We start from the raw sequence: 19662 nt of genomic DNA, 5'->3' as shown, positions 1-19662 counted from the left end.
ACTTGTTTTAATTTTGGAGCTAGACAGACAAAAATTCATTATGTTTGGTTGAAGAATACTGATCTTCCTTCCTTCCTTCCTTCCTTCCTTCCTTCCTTCCTTCCTTCCTTCCTTCCTTCCTTATTTATTTATTTTTTGAGTTTTGCTCTTGTTGCCCAGGCTGGAGTGCAATGGCGTGATCTCTGCTCACCGCAACCTCCACCTCCTGGGTTCAAGCAATTCTCCTGCCTCAGCCTCCTGAGTAGCTGGGATTACAGGCATGCACCACCATGCCCAGCTAATTTTGTATTTTTAGTAGAGACGGGGTTTCTCCATGTTGGTCAGGCTAGTCTTGAACTCCCAACCTCAGGTGATCTGCCCACCTCAGCCTCCCAAAATGCTGGGATTACAGGCGTGAGCTACCGCGCCCATCCTAAGAATGCTAATATTTCTACCCCATGTAATTACTAGAAATTTTAACAGTTATGCTGGACCTATATTTCAGTAGGATTAGTTATTATTCCCTGGTGGTCATACCATTAACATTTGGAAGTCATGCTTAGCTTGATTTCTAGATTTAGATATCAACATTATATTATTGATGCAATGAATATCAGTAGTTTAGATGGAATCAAATCAATGTTTCTTACCACCAGGTTGTAGCTGTAAAGAAGACACTTTAAATATTCCCACACTGAGCACAAAAAGGTATTGGAGATTATTTCACATGAATGCACATTTGATTTTTACTTTCTTTCAAAATAGAAATCCAAAAGGAAGCGCTGGTCAAATTGATCATAGAATATCAATCTCCCTCAGGTTGTTTCACAACTTGAATTTTTAACATATAGAGCATGAATGATGGTATTCAATTACTCTTTACTCAGTTCTCTAGAGTCTTGAGTTATCTTCCAGGCACCGTCAGCTTTCCTTACATGCTATACTGTACTATTAAGCAAATAATTTGAGGACACTAATTTATCTTTATCTAAGATGTCTTTAATAAAAACTAAAATTTCTTGATGTTCACTTTCCCCTACTTCCTTTCCCGGTATCCTATTAGGCTGGTAAAAATGTTACTGCAGTTTTTGCCATTACTCATTTTTTTTTTTTTTTTTTGAGAGACAGAATCTTAATCTGGGCCCCAGAATGGAGTGCAGTGGCCTAATCTAGGCTCACTGCAACCTCCTCCACCTGCCGGGTTCAAGGATTCTTGTGCCTCAGTCTCCCAATTAGCTGGGATTGCAGGCATATGCCACCTTACCCGACTAACTTTTTGTATTTATAATAGAGACAGGGTTTCACCATGTTGTTGAGGCTGGTCTTGAACTCCTGACCTCAGGTAATCTGCCCACCTCAGTCTCCCAAAGTGCTTACAGGTGTGAGCCACTGCACCCAGCTGCCATTACTCTTAATGGCAAAAACTACAGTAACTTTTGCACCAACTTAATATACTACTTTATATTAATGACTTGACTGGATTTAGGTAGTTCCAAAGGTTACTGTCTACCGTGCCAAATTAAAAGAGAATGAATAACAGATTTGTATGTCTGTTTCCACTGGTTTGGATAAGACAAGAGTCCCATATTCATACATCATATTCATTTCAGTAATATGTTCTGGTAGTAGTTATGCAATAAACTTACATAACTTTAATCATTAATTCCTACTTTGAACCGTATTTTTATTTTAGAATATTTTACCATGTCCTGCTAAATTAATTACATTGCCTTTTACCTTTTAATTAGCAGATTTAGGAATATCCTGATTTTGTATATTAATGTCTAGGAATTCCAATCATGTTATTTTACTACCCTGAATGATTTCCTTGCATACCAATGCAAATGGCCTTAGATACTATTATGGAAAAAATATTTTCCCCTTCTAAGTTATATGTCGAAGCCCTAACCCACAGTGCAACAGTATTTGGAGGTGGGACTTTTGGAAGAAAATTAGGTTTAGATGAGGACATGAAGGTGGGGCTCCCATAATGGGATTCATGTCCTTATAGGAAGAGGAAGATGGACCAGACCTTTTACTCTCTTCCTTCCTTTCTCTCTCTGTCTCTCTCAAGTCACCATTTGAGAATATAGCAAAAAGGCAGCCATCTGCAAGCCAGAAGAGAGCTCTCACCAGATAAGCACATCGGCCAGCACCTTGATCTTAACCTTCCAGTCTCCAGAATTGTGAGAAATAAATGTCTGTTGTTTGAGTCCCTAGTCCATGGTATTTTGTTATGGCTGCCTGAACTGACTGCTTGCCTGCTCTGAAATTGCACCAACAGTCCCTGGATATTTTGTCATTCAGAATAAACCTATTTTTAAACACCTGCTCTTTTAAACAACACTGCCTTGGAAGAGACTGCAGATTCTGTTTTTAAAATTAGGTTTTTAGAATTTTTAGAATTCATCAAGGCAAGGATAAATGGAGGAGTTGGTAAAGCAGCCTGATCATATAATCTCTTATAGTGATCCATTAAAATTTTAGTAGCTACTCCATCTATTTTTCTTTTTTCATATCTTTTAAAATTAATCATGTGACTATATTCTACCCAGTTTAAATATCTCCAGTTTCTGTTTTAAAACCTATTTTATCCTTTTTCCTCTTTCTTCTGAATAATCCTAATTTTCCCCCCATCATTTGGCCCTGCTTATGGAATCTGAATCAGGAGGTCAATGAAATCTTCCCTTACAGAATCCTGCTCATCTGTTTGTAGAGTAACATAAGGATCCCAAGCATCTGGAAGCTCTTTAATTACAACATCAATCATCACTTGAGTCAAAGGCATAAAATTAGGGGGTAATTCAGTATCATCATATAGCCAATCCAGTCACTGGTATTTTCAACATTTCAGAGGCTTTAGAAGGATTATTTTATTTAGTATCTAATTTTTCATTTATACACATTTTATGTACTTTGCCTTTATCCACCTCTATAGATTGCAAGTTTAACTCTCTAACACATCTCTGTAAAAATTGCAACTAATTGAGAATTCTGAATATGACCAACATTCTCTTCCATTGATCACTGTATAATGCAAGGGAAGTACCTCCTTGTATCTGAATGCATAAACATAATTTTAGTAGAGGCTTCCCAGGAAGCTGTTTATAACATTCCACAAATGACTTAGGTCTTTGACTGAATACCCGTTTCATTTGTCTTTGGTTTCCTCACCCTGCAGCCTGTATACTCTTTTTAGTGATCCTCATTCAGAGTGTCACATTCTGAGCAAAATAAATATCTGCCCAATTCCCTTTTGGCACACGTTCTCTTCCCTTTAGGATCACCAGTCATTATTTGGTGTACTTGGCAGCCTCAGTGCTTTCTGTTACTTTCATTTTTTCAAAGTATCGAAATTACAAAATTCTTGGCTGACTTCCCCTCTGTCTGAATTTCTTTCTCAATCCTTGTAGCTATTTCCCTTGGTTCAGAATATACCACCTCCAAGTTCCATTGATATGCTTCTCTTTTCATCAGTGGTTGCAGCATTTGCCTGACTCAAGCCAGAAGTGACCCAGGAGTCAAATTATCATCAAAAGTTCATCATCTCCCTCATCTTTCTTTTCCTTAAACAAAATCTTAGCCAACATTTACAATTAGAGACAAAGGTCATTTCAATACTCGACTCACTGTGCCAAATGCATCAATTACACAGGGTCAGAGAACTATTTTAAAAGGACTCTACAAGGTATGCTTAAATTAGGTTTTGATAAAGGTAAAGGAGAAAGAAAATACAGACAAACATTAGAGAGTTTTGAGATTCCCAGACATAGTCCCCATGATCTTTCTCAGTTTTATGGAATGTGCTTTGTCATTAGATCATGATTTGCCAAGCTGTGTACGAGATATGGTGGTCTTAGGGCCGCCAAGCACAAGTTTCCTGAGGAATCTTCCTACTCAACTGGTCAATAGCTTGAATCAGGCTTTGTAACTAGTTCAAGCAGGTACAGACCATCAACCTACATTCTCAAGGAACAATGTAGATAACTTGCTAGTGGGTGCTACCAGAGAAGTTTCAGAATGCAAACTGCACATTATAAATCCCTGAGTAGCACATTTTACCCCATTACTGGCCAAGGTTTGATAGCATGGTTCCAGGCAAATTTGGAAATAAACACAGAGTTAGAATTGCTTAGACCAGCTTCAAGTTCATCTTATCTGTACACAATATTTCTTTACTATACAAATGTTAGTTTTCCATGGAGTTGGTATTTGATTCCTTTTTTATTGCTTGGCTTCCTATTATATCATTACCTTAGTTTGTTTCCTGTTACCTGTCCTCCTCTCCTTCACTTTTGTTTGGAGGCAAATATTCTTTTTTCCAGGGTTAGCTCATCCATCTTTATTCTTTATTCCTCTCTCTCATTCCCTCTCATTCATTCCACAATTAAATATTGGGTTTCTACGATGTATTAGACATTGTCTTTGACCTAAGGAAGTCAGTTTATGAAGATAGGTGAACATGGAAACATATAAATACGATTGAATGTTGTCAGCTATATGAGAAAATTGTGTCTTGGGTTATAGTGAAGCACAAATAAGAGGGTTTTCAATCTACCTGCTGATTCAGGAAAAGTTTTATGTAAGAACTGGCACTTGAAGGGTCAGTTGGAGTGAAGGATAAATAGGTACACTAAGAACAGATCTATACTGTGCTGTGTAATAAATAGGAAGCCACTGAAAGACTTTTAGTTGGAGAATAACGTGGTCAGATAGAATATTCTGGAAGTGGTTGGATAATGGATTGGAGTTAGGCAAGAGTGGAAGCAGTAAGTTTATTACAGTTGAGGTCTCTGTTGCTGCATTGCCCATGTACTCTATGCTCACCCTAAATCATTAAATTACACCGGTAGACACCTATATTTACTTAGCTGCAAACTCAGTGCTTTATTTGCAGCACTCATCCTCTTGGATGCATTTGACACTGCTTGTTCTTATGCCCCTTTTGAAACTGCCTTCCCTTGGCTGACAGGCTACTATTTGTTGAAGAAAAGTCATTATTTGGATTCCTGGAGAGTTAGAGGCAGAAATCATGATCCAGCACCCCTGAGCACTGACTGTACTTTCTCCACCCCATGATGATCTAGCCTTCCTGATGCTGAATTTGGCTCAAGATCCAAGTGTGCCTGGTGTGGAAAATAGTTCTTTAAACAGAAGTACAAAAATAAGAGTAGTTTCTTCCTGGAAACAAGTAGAAAAACAAGAAACATAGCCAAACGGTGTCTATTTTCTAAATTTTGATAGCAGTTGCAATTGAAGAGGGTAAACAGCATTGAGGTATGTTTATTGCACATGCAATAGATTTCAGTATTCTTGGTTAAATAAATCTGGGAACTGCATGTTATGATTATGGGGATTACATTTCTTGGTGATGGCAGGGGAATGGATGGTAGCAGGGTTGTGGGATTGCTCCTAGACAATTTGTAACTCTCCTGAAGTGCTTTATTCTTCCTCCTAGGTCTCCTCTTATTTCCCTATTTGATGTGTCCTCGGTGGCCATGCCTACTGTTGTAGACTCTACAGCCAAGTGACACAGATGGCCTGAACTCTCAACACAACTCCTTTGTCACCCTTCACCATGTTTTTCTCTTTATATAAAACCCTCAAATGATCTACTCCATTTATTTTTAGTAGTAACAGATTTTCTACTTTCATTTTGGGATAATGAAGCCACACTGAGAAGACCTCATAAAGTCAGAGCCAGAATACTACTTCCTCATTCTGAACTTCTGCTCAATTAATCCCTGAAACCTATCAATGATGCCAATCAACAGCTTGCCTCTCATGTGGATTTTAAGCAGTTACCTCTTTTGGGGTTCTTTCATTAAAGTTAGGGGCAATGGTTAAGTGGGTCTCAAAGGGCCTCTCTGAATTTTATTTAGCAAAGATAAGCAGAGAGCCAATGAAATAAAATAAGTAATTGAGAAAAGCATTTATATTATTTTGACAAACTTGAAAGTACCATTACCTATCTTTTCATAAAGGGAAGTAGGAACAATCTGCTGGGTAAAACCAAGAGTTGACTTTCTTATGAGATTCTTGGTGTTAATAAGCTACATTCACTCTACAGGGAAGCATTAAATATCCATCATCCATTTAAGGCCTTTAAAATTGTGCACATCTAAAAAGAAGAGTCCTGGGTTTTTGTTTTAGAATAATGTTGATAATGATGATGATAATGATGATGATGGTAATAGTTAAGATAAAACATGCCTTAACACAAAATGACAAGAGAAGATAGGGTGCTAGAAATAATAATAATGTGCATTCAGAAACTAACCATAGATTCAAAAATATTTTAAAGACAGATGTACAGAAACCAAGTAAAAAACTATGTGAGACTAAATTCTAGTCATACCTAAAGTGATTCACTGCTTGAAAATGATATAGGATTCTGAACTAATATTTTGGAGGTTCCACTTCTTGAAAAGCTATTAGGATTCTGAACTAATATTTGGGAGGTTCCACTGTTTGAAAAGATATTAGGATTCTGAACTAATATTTAGGAGGTTTCTAAAAGAATAACATAGCAATTTGATTTCTACAAAATAAATGTTCACAGATCATGGAAGGAGACTATATGAACAGGATTTGTGGAAGCAATCACTACAGTTGGAAGGTACTAGGCCCTGCGTTGCTGAAGAATTCTTGCCAAGACAAGCTCATGATAGTTCATAGAAGACAGTTAATAATATTATTATGAGAAACAACAGATAACTCAGTAAAGTATAAAGTGAAATATGTTTAATAAGGGTCTGTTTTATTTTGGAAATGGCATAGCTTTTAAAGTCAGGAATTCAAGTTTCTGCTTTATTAGTTAAAAGTATGAGGCCTTGGAAAATTCTCAGATCTCAATTATTATGACTTTAAAATGGGTTATAAAATTACTTTAACAAGTATCTGTAAGAATTGATTGAAATTAAATGTATATCAAAGCTTTTTTGTAAACTGTAAAGCACAATATGATTGCTACCTTTTTTTTTTGAAATGGAGTTTTGCTCTGGTTGCCCCGGCTGGAGTACAGGAGTGCAATGGTGCAATCTTGGTTCACTGTAACCTCTGCTTCCTGGATTCAAGTGATTCTCCTGCCTCAGCCTCCCGAGTAGCTGGGATTACAGGTAACCACACCTGGCTAATTTTGTATTCTTAATAGAGACAGGGTTTCTCCATATTGGTCAGTTGGTCTTGAACTCCCGACCTCAGGTGATCCACCTACCTCGGCCTCCTTAAGTGCTGGGATTACAGGTGTGAGCCACCATGCCTGGTGATTGCTACTTTTTAATGTTGCTTTTAAATGTGTGAATGGCATCATATTTACTATCGTATCAGGACAGTAAGTGAGAGTAGGCTACCTTAAACTGGTTGAAATTAAAAGAAGTCTAGACACAACAGATTCAAGTTCTCAAATGATGCTTTCCAATTTCTTATTCTTTCCTCTGTATTGATTTTATCCTTGGGAAAGTTTATCCCAACTATTTTCAGAGATGAACTTAGCAACCTCTAGAGAAAAAAAAAAAAAGCTTCTTTTCCCAAAGAATTCCAGCCAGTATGAGTATCGAGTTTTATCTTGAGCTATGTGAATACATCTACAAATGTATTACTGTGACTAGTTTTCCAAATACTCTTACTGAGTGAGTCTTGGTCAAGTATTCATGCTAGAGCTTGGAGGGTACAGTCAGTCCTATTTGATTCCCAAAGAACAATTTAGTAAGGTATAGTTTGTTTTCTGCTCCTATAACAAAATATCATAGACTGAGTAATTTATAAATAAAAGAGTTTATTTGGTTCATGGTTCTGGAAGCTAGGAATTCAAAGGTTGAGAGGCCACAACTGGTGAGGTCCTTCTTGCTGCACCATAATGTAGCAGAAGGCATCACAAGGTCAGAGAGCAAATAAGAGAGATAGAGAGAAAAAGGGGGCAAAGCTCTCATATCCCACTCCCAAGATGATGGCATTAATTCATTCCTGAGTACAGAGCCCTCATCACCTAATGCCTCTTAGAGGTCCCACCTCTCAATACTGTCACAATGACAATTACATTTCAACCTGAGTTTTAAGGGGACATTCAAACCATAGCCCAAGGGCAGGCAAAAAAGCAGATTCTGCTATACCCATATCACTGTCATCTTTTCATAATGGTCATACTCTAATAAAAAAATAGGTAAGGGTTTTCCTCCCAGTTTTTTAGTAATTTAACCATTAATTAATATTTACAACAAACAATACATTAACATTATTATTTAAGAGGTTAAGCATACTTTGCTGTGTACTTTAAAATTTTCTAAGAGTGTAGACTTTATGTTAAGTGTTCTTATCACACACATACACAACACAAAGAGGGCAGGAAGAAACTTTTGGAGGCAATACATAGGTTTATGGCATAGACTACAGCAATGGTTTCATGGGTATATTCTTATTTCCAAACTCATCAAGTTGTATACATTAAATATGTACAGTTTTCTGTATGTCAATCATACTTCAATAATAAAATGGCTTAACAAAAATATTGCTTGGGTTGACATGGGTTTTAAGTACCATATCCTGATTTTTTTTTTTAACTTTTATTTTAAGTTCAGGAGTACATGTGCAGGATGGGCAGGTTTGTTACATAGGTAAAGGTGTGTCACAGGGGTTGGTTGTATCGATTATTTCAACATCCAGGCATTAAGCCTAGCATCCATTAGTTATTTTTCCTTATCCTCTCAGTCCTCTCAGCCCCTATCCTCTGAAAAGCCCCAGTGTGTGTTGTTCCCTTCTATGTGTTCATTTGTTCTCATCATTCAGGTCTCAATTATAAGTGAGAACATGTGATGTTTGGTTTTCTGTTACTGCGTTAGCTTGCTGAGGATAATGGTCTCCAAGCTCCATCCATCTGCCTAAAAAGAACACGATCTCATTCTTTTTTATGGCTGCATAGTATTCCGTGGTGTATATGTACCACATTTTCTTTATCCAGTCTATCATTGATGGGCATTTGGGTTGACTCCATGTCTTTGCCATTGTGATAGTGCTGCAATGAACATATGCGTGCGTGTCTTTTTATATTAGAATGATTTATATTCTTTTGAGTATATGCCTGGTAATGGGATTATTGGGTTCAATTGTGTTTCTGTTTTTAGGTCTTTGGGGAATTGCCACACTGTCTTCCACAACGGTTGAACTAATTTAAACTCCCACCAACAGTGTATAAGTGTTCTTTTTTCTCCACAACCTTGCCAGCATTTATTATTTTTTATTTTTAGTAATAGCCTTTATGCCTGGTGTTAGATGATATCTTATTGTGGTTTTGGTTTGCATTTCTCTATCAGTGATGTTGAGTTTTTTTTCATATGATTTTTGGGCACATGTATGTCTTCTTCTGAGAAGTGTCTGTTCACGTCCAAAGCCTGATTTAAAATACAACTCCCTTTGATTCCAGTGGTTGTATATTGTTACTCAGTGGAGTAATTAGTAAGGTAATGTTCTGGGTCGCATTTCTAAAACGTATTTTAGATAGTTACACAAATTGGGGAAGATACTTTTTAACTTTCATTTTTAAAATGGAGATAAAATCGACAGTGTGGAATGTACAAACTTTGAGTATAAAATTTGTTGAATGTTAGCCATTATATATACCTTTATAACCAACATCCTTGTAACTAACATATCAGTCAAGTTTTAGAACATTTTTCTCTTTCCAGACTGTTCTATCATACTCCTTGCCAGTTAATTCCATAGCCCTTCCCCCATGGGCACCATTATTTTTTACATCTATCATTATAGATTAGCTTTGCTTGTTCTTGAATTTTATTGAATATATAAACATAATCATATAGTATGCAATTTGACTTCTTTCTCTAAACAGAATGCTTTTGAGATTAACCCATATTGTTGCTTGCATCAGTAGTTCATATTATTGTATTGCTAAAGAATATTTCATCATATGAATATAAAACATTTTATCTATTTTCTGTGAACATTTGGGTTGTTTTGTTTTGGGCTATTATGAATAAAACTGTTATAATTATTCAACTCAAGTCTTTTCTTTGACATATATTTTCATTTCTGCTGGGTAAATGTCTATGAGTGGTATTGCTGAGTTGTATGGTAATAATGTGCTTAACTTTAAAATATATTGCCAAACAGACTTTCAAAGTGGTTGCAACATTTTATAGCCCCATCAGCAATGTGTATGAGAAGGTTCATTTGTTCCCTTTTCTTGCCAGAAATTGATAATTGTCAGTCCTTTTAAATTGTGACTATTTCTGTAGGTGGTAAGCAGAATCTTATCTGGTTTTAATTTGCCTTTTCCTGATAATGTTGAACATCTTTTCATTTTTCTCTCTGGGTATTACTATACCTTTTCTTTTGTGAAGTATCTGCTTTTATTGCTCATTTATTAACTTGTGTTAATCTTTTGATTATTGCTTTATAACAGTTCTTATGTATTTTGGAGTCAGTTCTTTGTAAGATATGAGTATTTTTCTCCCAGTGTGGCTTGCCTATCCATTTCCTTAATGGTGACTTGGATAAGTAGAAATTTTGAATGTTAGTGAAATCTAATTTATCACTCTTTTTTTAAATGATTATTGATTTTGGGAATTCTCTAAGGAATTAACTAGCTTAACTAAAATAATACAATTTCTATGTCAATTTTTGTATCATTAAGTAAAAGGAATTATATTTTTATCAGACCTTTTTATTGTTAATCTGTCTTTCTTCTCCTTCTGGGTTTAATGTAAGACCAGTTATTTCTACATTTAATATAGCTGATAAAATAGGAGAAGGAATGAGGGAGAAGTCATGAGTTTAATTAATAAGTTAATTAGTATTATTATGCAGCTAAATGGAAACTAAACAATACCATTGATCCAAGCTCCCAGTAGGTTGAAGAGGGAGATAGTTGACAAAGGAAGGGCTTGAATATGATTCATATGAGGGCACGTTAGGTGAGCCCTTCTATTTTCTTCTTTTCCCATGACAAATGCAAGTTCTTCTTTGAATATTCAAGATAGATTAGGAACTGTCAAAACCTTTAGTTTAAAGAAACAATTACAATAAAAGGTCAGAAATATTTTCATCCACACAATAGTGAAAGTACTACATGCCAAAACTTGAAGTAAGCAATTTGTAGAGACATATTCAGAGCTTTCAATGTATGTCTTCAAAATGGTCAAAAATTAAACTAAGCATCCATTTTAAAAATTTAAGGCCAGGTGTGGTGGCTCACACCTATAATCCCAGCAATTTGGGATGCTGAGGCGGGAAGATCACCTGAGGTCTGGAGTTTGAGACCAGCCTGGTCAACATGGTGAAATCCAGTCTCTACTAAAAAAATAGAAAATTAGCCAGGTGTGGTGGTGCATGCCTGTAATCCCAGCTACTTGGGAGGCAGAGGCAGGAGAATAGCTTGAACCCGGGAGGAGGAGGCTGCATTGAGCTAAGATCATGCCATTGTACTCCAGCCTGGGTGACAACAGCGAAACTCCATCTCAAAAAAAAAAAAAAAAAAAAAAAAAAGAATGATAAATTAAGTTCATTAAAGTGGAAGGGGGAACATATTAAATATAAGGCAGAAGTTATAGTAAGAATGAGTAATACCAAAGTCTCTCTTTTAAAAAGACTAATAACACTGACAAACTTCTGATGAGAATGAGCAAAGAAAAGACACAAATTGTCAACATCCACTGTGAGAAAAGTACAACATTAGGGATATTGGAGAAGCTAAGCAATGACTGGACATTACTAGTCACATATCAATAAATTTAAAAATCTATCAAAAGTTATTTGAAAATTATACTTAATCAAAAATCAGTCAGAAAGAGAAACTTGGACAATTCTTAATCATTAAGGACACTGAATCAGTAATCAGCATTTTCTGACAAAAACCATCTAGGTCAAATTAGCTTTTCTAATAAGTTCTGCCGTTCAAGAGGAAAGAAAAATTGGGAATATTTCCCAACTATACAATAAGACTAATAAGCTTGAAAACAAAACCAGATAAGGACAGCACAAGAAAGATAATTTATATAGGCCAATCTCATTAGGAACAAAGATAAAAAAAACTCTAAAAAAAATTAGCAAGTGTTGGCAGACAGAATCCCAATCTTTATAGCGGCATAATATATTGTGATAAAGTTGGATTTCTTCCAGGATCTCATTCATAGATTAACTTTGGACAATCAGTTAACAAAATCCCCAACATGATTAGCTTATTAAAGAAAAATGATACAATCATATCAACTGATGCAGAAAATACATTTGAAAAAAATTCTATATCCTTTTAAAAAGAAACTAAGCAAACTAGGAGGAGATATTGGATATCTACAATAAACTTACAATAAATAATATAATGAATGTTGAAAATATTGAATAATTTACAAAATTGTTTCATCTTTAACTACATCTGAACAACATTATATTGGAAGTGTTAACCAGTTCAGTAGAGCAAGAGAAAAACAAAACAAAACAGTTAGAAAGAAGAAACAAAACTAATGTTATTCATAGTAGACAAGATCATTTACATAAGAATTCAAAGAGGATCCACAAACTAATTATTATAATTAATGAGTCTAGCAAAATTTCTGGATTTCAAGTGCATTATTTAAAAATCAATTTGATTTTCACAAACAAAAAATGGAAGCTAAAATTTAGAAGGTATTCAAATAGTATAAAAACTATAACATGCCTAGTTACAAATTTATCTAAAAGTATGCGGGACTACCAATGTATAAAACATTACTGAGATAAATTAGAAAGCTCTCTATAGGGAAATATGGCATGAGCATGGGTTGAAAAACTTAATATTCTAGAGCTTGAATGTAATTCCAATCAAAATCTCAATAAATTTTTGTTTGGTAGAAGTTGGAAGGCAGATTCTAAAATTTATACATAAGTGCAAAGGGTCAAGAATGGAGAATACACATATCAAAGAAGTAAATGATGAAATCATTTGCTCTACCAGATGTCAACATATATAATAAATTACAGTGATTAAGTTAGAGGTAGGCAAGTAGACCCAAAGCAGCACCATAGAGAACTCAGAAGCAAACCTGTACGTGGATACTTGATATATGACAGAAGTAGTTTGACACATAATTGAGGAAGGACAGATTTTTCATTAAATAGTGCTGGGTCACTCATATATTTCTGTATTTATGTATCTATAATCTACTTTCTTCATTCTATTGATATATCATTTATCTCTGTATTCTATTTTGAATCTGTTCTCAAGGTCATCCATTCATCTATTTATACTTTATCATTTCTCAAAAGATTTGAGGTAGTTTATGAAAATTCATGAAAGAGGAAAAAATAGTTGAAGGAATCAAGAGTACTGTTTTTATGCATAAAATGTGGTTTCTGTTGGGAGGAGTCCAGTGGTAACAAAAGTGTAATCAGAGGAAGGAATATGAATAGTCAGGACAAGTTATGTTTCATTTGCTTGGCCATCATCATAAGGGTTTGCAGCTTCTTAGAAATAAATTTCAGGCAGTGCCTTTAATAGGGTTAAAATTTAAGACTGAGACATGCATTCCATTTAACAGAAATGGGACTGGCTGTGTGCCACGGCTCATGCCTGTAATCTCAGCACTTTATGACGCTGAGGTGGCTGGATCCCCTGAGCCCAGTAGTTCAAGACCAGCCTGGGCAAGATAGTGAAATCCCATCTCTACTTAAAACACAAAAATAGACCTGGTTAGCCTGTCATGGCCCTTGCTTGTAGTCCCAGCACTCAGAAGGCTGAGGTGAGAGGATCACTTGACCCTGGGAGGTCAAGGCTGCAGTGAGCCATGATTCTGCCACTGCAGCCTGGGCATCAGAGTGAGACCCTGTCTTAAAGAAAAAAAAAAAATAGGGAACTAATTGCTGTTAGTGTTATGTGCAATGAATTAAGCATTTGTTTAATTCATTCTTATAAAATTCCACAAATGGAATTTTATATTTATATTTATATTAATAAATATATATTTTGAAATCCAAATTTCAAAATATAATCCAAAATCCAAATATAAATCCAAATTTATATTTTGAAATCCTAACCCCCAATATTATGTTTTTACGATGTGGGGCCTTTGGGATATAAAATAGGGTGGAGCCTTCATGAATGGGGTTAGTGTCCTTATGAAAGAGACCACAGAGAGCTCTCTAGCCTTCTTCCTTTATGTGAGTATACAATGGGATAATGGCGGTCTGAAACCTGGAAGAGGATCTTCACCAGAACACAACCATGCTGGTGTCCTGATCTCGGTCTTCCTGCCTCCAGAAGTGTGAGAAATACATTTCTGCTGTCTATAAGCCACCCAGTCTATGGTACTTTGTCTTGGCACCCTGAATGGTTTAAAATAGAAATTGTTTCCTGATTATTTGGCTTTGTGCTTTTCTGGCAGAATTGAACTACCATGAGGTTATGATGATCTTTGCCAATTTCTGTAACTAGTAAACAAAATAGCTTTAATTGTGGTTCATGTGATGAGGATTTTATTTTTCTAATCATTGACCTGTGCAGATCAGATAACCTATCATAAAGAGGGTATATACTGTCCACACTATGTTAGATATATATTGACTATATTTGCACGTATTTTGGAGTTTATTTTATGTGATTGGGTTTACAGTCCAACATTTTGTTAGACTTAGGGCTCAGATTTTTCTAAACTGTGAATATTTCCAAGTAAGTAACTTTTTTTTCCTTTAAAGATGATTAGAAATTGGAAAGTATTACTTTAGCAGTGAAGCATATAAACCCATATCAGAGGGAACACACACACACAAACTTACACTCTTAAATATATACATATACAACCTGAGAAGGGAAGCTGTTTTAAGAAACAAAAGGGTTTTAAATCAGATAGCTATATAGTACTGTTTTGTAAACAAGAGGAGACTTATGAGGATGTAGATAGTTCCATTTGTGGAATTTTATAAGAATGAATGAAGCCTTAATGAAAATTTAATCTAACTTCAAAATATTAGAAGACCTTAATATTGGAAAACAATTTTTTTGCATTGTACAGGTGGAAATGCTAGATTTTTGTAGGTGACAACACCTTATAATAACTGTGAACTGAGCATAGTATGGCAAATGACATCATGATTTCTCTAATTTAGTGTTGTATAAGAAAATTGTTATGAGAAATTTAACTAAGGGTTACAACATTCAGTGCTATTAAAATGTTCAGAACAAACAAAGTCTTTCAAACAGAAAATTATGAAAGAAATTGGGAATTTAAGGGAGGATCTGGTACTAACAAAGCATGATATTTCTCAGAGTGGACTTTTAAGGTCTAGTGCCAGACCCAGAGCACAGACACTGCTCAGGGCAGGAGCTTGAAATCTCATCAGCAGTAGATAATAGACAGTACTAATCAGGTAATCAGGATCAGTCAGTTATAGTATTTTGGGATTCCATTGCAAAATCACATCCTGGCTCAGATCTGCAAGCTTAGTTGTCCTTTAGGAACTACTTGTTGAATAAACAAATGAATGGGGAGTGTGGTGATAGTAGAAAGCTGGTATCTCAAATAAGTGATTAAAAAAATCGTGCAAAGGAATTTGGTTAATGCCCAAACAGAAGACATTAACCAAAAAGAGGGTGGGCAAAGGGCCAAGGAGAGTGGCAGTAGGATAAACGTGATGACAATGGAGGCAACTAGTCAGTTACAACATTCTCACAGCTGGAGCATGACCCAGACACTGAGATGGGTGTAAGTCCAGGACTTAGGTCTTGGAGTTTCTGGAGAAACAAAACAAAATCTCAGACTGAGAAAAACAGTTCTACTGGTGCAGTTATCAAGGTCGACATCTTAGGGAACAAGAAAGCGTGTAGCAAGGTTGAATCAACATGGGATCACTTGAGGACTGAAGTGGGACTGTGTTGACCCTAGAACCTGAGTGAGGTTTGAACTTTCAGGAAAGACGCAATGTTTCTGTTTTTGAGGAGGAATAGTTTCAGCAAACAGATTAAATTCATGTTTATCTTGACAGTTTGACTTTTCTTTCCAATGAAATTCCATGGAGAGAATAACATAAATTACATTCCCAGTAAAATTACATGCAACTAAGGAACATATGAGGTAGTTAGATTCTTAACTAAACAGTTCAACTCATAAAACAAAGTTTTGGAACAATCTAGCAGGCAGCTTGAAGCAGGTGTGGATCAATCTGTTGAGAGACAATTCTCCATGGGTTTCTAATGGTTCTGCACACCTTGTAAGCAAAACTTTGACTGCCCTTTCTTCTGGATGTTGGCATCGTACCTTGGAAGACAGGCTCTCTCTTTAGATCAAAGTACAGCCATGCTTACTATCTAGTATAATAAAAACGTCTCTGGAGCAAATGATAAACACAATTACTGCCGTCATTAAAGCTCCTGATTCTCTAAGCTCGGGTTCCTTTCCTGTAACACAACCCGTTGCGTGGGCTTGTGTCATCTGGCTGTCTTCACGTTACTCTGTGTTAGTCGAGGCTTGGGCAACCAGCCCCAAAATGCCGACACTGTGGCTACTGCTATTGATGTGGGTAAAAAAACTGTTCATTTCTCATCTAGGAGTCTCAGGTATTCTAACAACATTCATGAAACTGCGACAGAGTGACTTGTTGACTAACAAGAGAATGCAATCTCAGACATTTTACAGTTTTTGGCATAACTAGAGCTGACTTTGGAAGTCTTTAAATATAAAACTTTATTTTAAATAAGCCAAAAGAATATTAGAGCTTTTAAAGACGCACCCATGCATGCCCAAATCAATATGTTTCTTTAAATCCTTATTCTAATAGCATCTTTTAGCTAATTCGTCTTTTAAAACACGATGGTTAAGTAATTTAGGACTGAAAACTCAAAGTTACTGAATTTTACAGAGTGATTTTTTTTTTTCTTTTTTTTTTTTTTTTGAGACGGAGTCTCGCTCTGTCACCCAGGCTGGAGTGCAGTGGCCGGATCTTAGCTCACTGCAAGCTCCACCTCCTGGGTTCATGCTATTCTCATTCTCCTGCCTCAGCCTCCCGAGCAGCTGGGACTACAGGCACCTGCCCCCTCGCCCGGCTAGTTTTTTCTATTTTTTAGTAGAGACAGGGTTTCACTGTGTTAGCCAGGATGGTCTCGATCTCCTGACCTCGTGATCTGCCCGTCTCAGCCTCCCAAAGTGCTGGGATTACAGGCTTGAGCCACCGTGCCCGGCCCAGAGTGATTATTATAAGAAACTAAAGACATCTATATTCAGGGAGAAAATGTGGAGGAATGCCTTTGATTGACTGATTGATTAGATTGATTCAACTCATCAACATATATCCTAACGACCGTATTTTCCCCATTGAAGTTGGCATTATTTTTTAAGGTATGCTATGGGAACTGTAAATCTCTAAATGTAATTGGAAACTGGATGGGTTTGATATTTTTTAAAAAGCATTGGCCTTTCTGCAGGAAGACTTGGCTTAAGGTTCCAGATTTTAAGTTTTATCTTATGAACTTGAACAAATTATTCATTTTCTTTGAGCACTGTTTCAGTCTGTTTGGTCGACTATGACAAAATAACATAAACTACATTGCTTATAAACAAGAAAAATGTATTTTTTACAGTTCTAGAGGCTGGGAAGTTCAAGATCAAGGCACCAGAAGATTCATCGTCTGGAAAGGGCTCCCTGTCTGGTTCATAGATGGTGTCTTCTTGCTGTGTCCTTACATAGAGGAAGGGGCTAACCAGATCTCTCTGTTCTCTTGTATGAGAGCATTAATCCCCATCATGAGGTCTCTACCTTTGTGATCTAATCAGTTCCCAAAGGTCCTACCTCCTAATGCTCAAGGGTTTGGATTCTCACGTATGAACTTTGGGGAGACACAAAGGCTTTCTATTTTCTCTCATTTTCAAGATCTAACCAGCCCAAGCCCACAGGACCCAGAATGAAAGCAATTGCTCTCCCTTTTCCTCATCTAAACACCAATGATACTATAAAAGAAGCAAAAACTCCCACTTCATGCACAGGGATTTCCTGGAGCAGTCTTTCCCTCCCTGAATTCTAACATTAATTAGCATTTGTATTATACACGTATGACAATTATGTACTGCCTCGTGACACTTCTCTTACTTGCTATCTTAACATGCCATTTAAAGTAAATTTATTTAACAAAACCCACAGAAACATTCATATCTTGTCTCTAAAATTAGAATGTAAACTCTTTGAGGGAAAAAGTTTTTTTTTTTTTTTTTTTTTTTTTTTTTTTTTTTTGAGACGGAGTCTCGCTATGTCGCCCAGGGTGGAGTGCAGTGGCCGGATCTCAGCTCACTGCAAGCTCCGCCTCCCGGGTTTTTACGCCATTCTCCTGCCTCAGCCTCCCGAGTAGCCGGGACTACAGGCTCCCACCACCTCGCCCGGCTAGTTTTTTGTATTTTTTAGTAGAGACGGGGTTTCACCGTGTTAGCCAAGATGGTCTCGAACTCCTGACCTCGTGATCCCCCCGTCTCGGCCTCCCAAAGTGCTGGGATTACAGGCTTGAGCCACCGCGCCCGGCCGGGAAAAAGTTTTATAATTTTTGTTTTTTTCGTAGCACATAATGCAGTGCTTTGAAAACACTGTGTTCCTTTAAATCCTTTAAATTTTTCTTTAAATCCTTACTCTAATAGCATCTTTAAGCTAATTCATCTTTTAAAACATGATGGTTATCTAATTTAGGACTGAAAACTCAAAGTTACTGAATTTTACAGAGTGATTATTATAAGAAACTAAAGACATCTGTATTCGGGGAGAAAATGTGGAGGAGTGCCTTTGATTGATTGATTGATTAGATTGATTCAACTCATCAACATATATCCTAACGACCGTATTTTCCCCATTGAAGTTGGCATTATTTTTTAAGGTATGCTATGGGACTTGTAAATCTCTAAATGTAACTGGAAACAGTGTATTGGGATATTTTTAAAAAATCATTGGCCTTTCTGCAGAAAGACATGGGGATTCAAGGGAAGAGTTTAGAATGACAAGAACAAATAATTATATTGTGTGAGTTTGCCGACCGTACTGTGTTTAATCTGACTGCTTATTCCCATGCTGAGGTCTCAAAGGCACAGATTTATTGTGGTAATTCCAATCGATTTAAAGTGAAATGAAAGTACTGGGAACGGAAAACTGTTGGCACTTTCTAATAGCATGTAATAAGTTTATAGACTTGAAAGCAGTATTTTTAACCTTGGCATTTGTTTCTGAATGTGTTTTATTTCACCCTATTTTTGCTAACTACTGGTGGAGTGTTGGATTATTGAGCTGAAGAGTTTATAATACTCTCATCATTTGTCAACATAATGTTTGGAAACTATGGTATTAGATAGGAGAAGTTGTGATTTATATTGCCACTTTTTAATCTTCTCTGTGACAGTCTTCTGGGAACTGTGAGATGTAAGCAATAGCTGAAAAATAAGGTAATGCATGGCACCTTATCCTGACAAATGAGCTTGATGATGTGACATTAGATACTGTGTCTTGCTGTTTTTGCCATCTATTTGCATAACAATGGTCCTCATTATTTGCAATAACAATTAGGGTCATTGTATTTTTATAACCTCAGTATTAGGCATAACCTTATGAAACTGCTGATACTTGATCTTTTTGACCTACTAAAATGGTAATATCATATAATTTAACCTACCTAATATTTAGCTATCTAAATTGCTGCCACATATATACAGTTTTTGAAAGAAAAGATCTTGAGAC

The sequence above is a fragment of the Macaca nemestrina genome, chromosome 11, assembly GCF_043159975.1.
Source record: "Macaca nemestrina isolate mMacNem1 chromosome 11, mMacNem.hap1, whole genome shotgun sequence".
Classification (NCBI taxonomy): domain Eukaryota; kingdom Metazoa; phylum Chordata; class Mammalia; order Primates; family Cercopithecidae; genus Macaca; species Macaca nemestrina.
This window is presented reverse-complemented; position numbering follows the sequence as displayed.